General features: G+C 38.9%; 1 non-coding gene across 1 annotated transcript; it reads left to right on the forward strand.

Annotated features, from left to right (window-relative positions):
- The first annotated feature begins 3,182 nt into the window (after positions 1 to 3,182).
- LOC122117953 lies at positions 3,183 to 3,313 on the forward strand. Its single transcript, XR_006149269.1, has one exon. It is a non-coding gene; the product is annotated as a small nucleolar RNA SNORA51 (small nucleolar RNA).
- Positions 3,314 to 5,362: the final 2,049 nt, after the last annotated feature.

The following is a 5,362-nucleotide window of genomic DNA, read 5'->3' on the forward strand; positions in this document are numbered from 1 at the left end:
AAAAGCAAGACTTTGAATCAGGAAAAACAAGGCCATCATTTCAATTCTCCAATCTATAATAGAGTTTCAGCTTACATGGTGGCAATGTCCTAAAGAGTGTTAAACAAAAGTAGCCCATGATCAGAATCACCTTGAAAAATGTCTTTATGAAGATGCCTCTGATGAGCTCATACAGCCCGCATAGCATCCAGAAATTGATCTCAACTCCTCCAGTTGAGCACCAGACCAAACTAGTGTGCATTTTGGAAACATTCACTTTCCAAGCAAGGCACATTATTGTCAGCTTGGCAAGGAGCTGGCTCTTTCCCTAGTGGATGTGAATGGAGACCCTCCCCCGCCCCCACACCAGTAGCAGAGTCATAGCTTCCCACGGCAGCCCCTCTGAGAGCAGTACTAGGCATTCATGATCCACACCACCTACATTTTTATATTAACACATTATTTTAGTATAATGAAGGTTGATTATCTTACTTTATTTGCAGCCTTGTAAGTTCAATGTTCATGGGAAACCTCAATTTACCTCTTTGTCAAGTGACATATGACTTCTTTGGTCTGTAAATAAAACAAAGGAGGAAGAAGGGGAACCATGGGGGAACCATAAGAAAGACAAAAGGAAGCAATGTGGGACAAGAGTGGAGACATTCTTTCTCCGTGTGTACTCTCCTTTCTATATGACATAGTCAACAAAATACCTCTGAGAATTCTGTCCTGCTCTTTGCATTTCATTAACCAGAGGCTCATCAGTGTTAATACACTATTCTAGATACTGAATAAATATGGCCTTATTCAACCTTTACCATACTCATCATGAGCATATTCTCCTCCTCATTTCATGAAGGAGAAACAGAGACATAGAGAGGCAATGTCATTTGTCTGAGGCCACTAGGTGGTTTGGCCACAGAGTCCATGCCTCATCTCTTTCCATGACCTTGCCTTGAACCATTGTTGTCCACCACACATGCTGTTGTGTTGGCTTCTATGTCTACCATCTTTGATCTCATCATCCCCAAGTCAGTCTTCAAACTTCCATTGCCCCTCTTGTTTAGTGAGTCTGCTTTGATACAGATCTGAGTATTCAACCATGACAGTCATTTCAAAGGCAGCATTTGCCTAACAGATTTTCTCGAAACTCAGAGAGGTTATAGGACAGGCTTTTAAAGGCATTACTATGAACTCCTCTGCATTTTGTGCTGAGAGACCCCTGAGTATGTTAAAGGTGTTGGGAGTCTTGGAGGAGAATTCACCTTGGTTTGACCCAGCACTCCCCAAATTTACTGTTCACACAGTGACTTTTAACATCTTCCAAAGTGGAGTGTTTTATAGATCTTGGAAAATGTTAGCTTACAGGATAAAATCTGAACTCTCTATTTCACCAAGAAGTACTCTTTTGTGACCTAACCTGATGTGCACTTTGATAGCAGCTCTGCCCTTCCTTCCCCACCTCTGTCCTCAGCTGAATATTCCTTCTCTGAACCTGCTACCCCCTTCCTTTCCTCTCTGCCTTTGTTTCTGCCATTTACCCTTTCTAGATGTCTATGCTTTATCTTCTAGTAAACTTCTAACCATTTGAAAAGCCAGTTCCAATATCCACTGTTCCCTGTCGTCTTTTTCACTCATCACAGTGAGATTATTACTTATTCCTCTCCTCCAGCTCCCCGTAGCTTTTTTATTTGAGCCAGGGTTGTTTTATACTGGTTGTGTTTTCTATCACTTTTCCTTTACCTACGGTATCACTTTTTCCTTTATTATAAATATTGCTGTACAGCATGTACCAAAAAATCTGTTATCCTTTGTAAATTCTCTCATTTATGGTTTGTAAACATAATCTGTTATGATTATTTGAATTTTAGAGAAAAGATTCTCCCAAATCAATGAAGCCAGAATTGGCCCCCACATCTTGGAAATCTATTTTATTCAAGTTTATTCTACATGTTTATTTATTCCTGGAACTGTGATAGTTTAAAGGGCATAAACTTTTATACTTTAAAAAGCATTATTAGTATTAAATTAATTGTACACAGAGTCTTCATTTTGATCTTTATAGCATGCATAGAATGCACTTCAATCAAATTTGACTCATCTGTATTACTTGCTCAGCTTCTCTCTATTCTTTTACTTTTCAAGTTTTTCATGGTGTTTTATTATGCAATTTCATATACATATAATATTTTTCATATATATATGAATTATGTAATACTCTCCCCTTCTCATTTCTTCCTTCCCATACTTCCAGACTCTATTCTTACTATTTTTTTACATCTAGCTTCTAGCAAAGAACCTGAAAAGAAGAATATAATAAATCCTCGAATCTTACAAATGAATAAGTAGGTTGTCTGGGTAGTAATAATCAAGTGATGACTGGTTCTCTAGCTTAATAATTATCTTGTCTTGACTTCCATCCCATCGGGTAAATTCTTTACTAGCCTATACTGACTGTATGGAGAACTAACCTGTGGAATCTTAACACCCAAGCTGCTATAATTTGGATGTTGAATGCCCTCCAAAGGACAATATATTAAGGTGTGGTCCCTAGGGTGACATTGTTAGAGATCATGGTGTAAACTTTTGAGGGGTAAGGCCTCATGGGCTGCTTTTAGGCCATTGACAGCACACTCTTAATAGGTATTATAGGACCCCAGCCCACTTCCATTTTTCATTGACTTCCTGTTTTTTTGTTTTGTTTTGTTTTTGTCCGGTTGTGGGGCTTGAACTCTGGGCTTGGGCGCTGTCCTTGTGCTCTTCAGCTCAAGACAAACACTCTTCCACTTGAGCCATAGGGACACTTCCTGTTTTCTAGTGGTCTATTGGAGTTAGGAGTCTCACAGACTTTCCTGTCCCGGCTGGCTTTGAACTGTGATTCTCAGATCTCAGCCTCCTGAGTAGCTAGGATTATAGGAGTGAGCCATGGGTGCCTGGCTTGACTTCCTGCTTTTGAGATGAATAGTTTGCTCCACCATTTTCTCCTGCCATGATATCCTGTCTCTCTACAGGCCTAAGACTATAAGACCAGGTAATCATTGATTAAAAGCTCAAACACTGTGAGCCAAATAACCATTTCCCTTTATAAGTCAACTAGCTCATCTATTTAATAATAACAACAGAAATCTGACCAATACAGTAGCTGAGTTCTGGGTCATGGGTATGTTTGCTAAGATGCATTATTTTAAAATCAATACTTATCAGGCCTCCGGGTGCTTACCACAGGCTGTGTTCTTACACTGACTGTATAGAAAGAGGAGGCAGAGTAAACCTACCCCATATACACCTCAGCCCAGGCCTGTGCCTTGTCTGTATTGTGAATGGGGAGACAAGGGGAAAAATAAAATAAAATCAATATTTACCAAATACTTGCAAATATGCCAAGGCACTGTTCCAAGTGTTTGAATGCATGTTTGTGACAACATCCTAGAGTTAGGGGCTTCATTGTATTGATAAGAAAACTGCTTCCAGCTTTCACAGCAGTGAGTGGGTACAGCCAAAACTCCAAGCAGAGCTCAGTCTCTCATGCACCATTCAATACTGCATCCCCTCCCTCAACTCCATGCATTGATAAAATAGTAACAATTTCTATCCTAGATAGTCCAAAAAATGTTTCAGCAGAGTGCCAATGGCTCAAGTCTGTAATCCTAGCCACTCAGGAGGCCAAGATATTAGCTTTGAAGTCAGCCTGGACAGGAAAGTCTATGAGACTCTTCTTTGCAATTCACCACCAAAAAAGCCAGAAATGGAACTGTGGCTCAAGTGGTAGAGCACTAGACTTGAGCAAAAGTGCTCAGGGACAGTGCCCAGGCCTTAAGTTCAAGGCCAGGACTGGTACAAGCATAAGCATACACTAAATAATAACAACAACAACAACAATAATAATGATGATGATGGTGATGATGATTAGACAAATTGTCTAATTTTCTTCAGTGAATCTCCTGTCTCAGCCACATTTTCCAAGACCCTCCCCTCTTCTCCCTTCCCAGTCCTACCACCTACTCATACACCTCAATAAGTTGAGAGATTCATTCCTTTAAAAAGAAAAGAGCTAGAATTTAGGGGCTTTCCAAGTGAGTTCATTTTGATACAGGTGGATGGAGGATCTGCTTCTGTTTACAGAGGGATTATGTTGTAGGAAGAAAAACAGGAAGCATATTAGGTGAAACACAGACTCCCATAGCTAGAGACTATAGCCAGTTAGGCTATAATTGTATCATTTATTACTTTGTCTGAATAGTGTCTTTGGAGTTTCCTGATTCTTAATCCAAGAAATCTCTTCTCAATGTTTAGGGAGTAAATTATTTATCAGCCTTTCCTTCTCTTTCATTAACCTTCTCTCCCTATGGGAATACAGTAGTTACTAGCAACTTTGCCCAAATAGGGCATGATAGATCAAGGTCAAGAGAAGTTAACCCTGAGCCTTCCTAGGAATTTCAAGTCTTGACAATTAATTATAGAGAAAGGAGTGCTAGAGTGCAGGTATCAGAACCAAAGTGTATAGGTTTAAATCTTAATTCTGCTCTTGCAAACCATGGGTTCTCAAGAGAGGGATTTCACCATGCTTTGACTCAGTGTATTCATTTGTAGAATGGGGATGATGTATTAATATTTACTTCACAGTACTGTGAAGACTGCATGTACTATATATCTACAACATTGAGAAGATGACCTGAAACACAGAAAATTTTTATTCAGGTTTTCTGATGTGATTATTATTGGTAGGCGGAGTAGTTGTTGGTAGGAAAAGCTGCTTAAGATGAAAGGGATTCGGATAAAACATTCTGGTTATTTTCTTTGATCCTTCTTGGTTTCGTTTCATCAAATATTTTTTGATCATTGTTTGCCTTAATGTTGAGGGTTCAGTAAAAAAAAAATATGCAGTGATTAAGAAGTATTGTTCATTCACTCAAAGGGTAACATTTTCTTGAGAAATTGGACACATTCACATTAATGGGTAATTTAATTAATATGTATTATCTATTTAGGTGAATTAATGGAAAGCATTAGGGAGACCTTATTAAAAAGTGGACATAACACTCTCAAACTACACCAATGATGAGAAAGATTGGAGTAAGTGAATTGATTTAGGAACAGAATTCAGATTGAAATCACAATAGACAAATCATATGGTACAGAAAACATATCCAGTGAACATTAGGCACCATAACCACTAAGTTTTGCCAGATCACAGCAGAAAGTTTGGGGCTGAGGGCAAGTTAGTAGGATACTATGTTATGGATGTATTACCAAGTGTTCTTGGATTTTACCTTGACTTGTTCTATGAAAAAATGCCAATGAAACTGCTTCTCAGGAAATCAGAGCACTGAGCTCTCCTCCCAAAACCTCCAAATAAGCTTTGCACATCACATTCCCACAACTT

The sequence above is a fragment of the Dipodomys spectabilis genome, unplaced genomic scaffold (assembly GCF_019054845.1).
Source record: "Dipodomys spectabilis isolate Male_0828 unplaced genomic scaffold, ASM1905484v1 ptg000145l, whole genome shotgun sequence".
In the NCBI taxonomy this organism is placed as follows: domain Eukaryota; kingdom Metazoa; phylum Chordata; class Mammalia; order Rodentia; family Heteromyidae; genus Dipodomys; species Dipodomys spectabilis.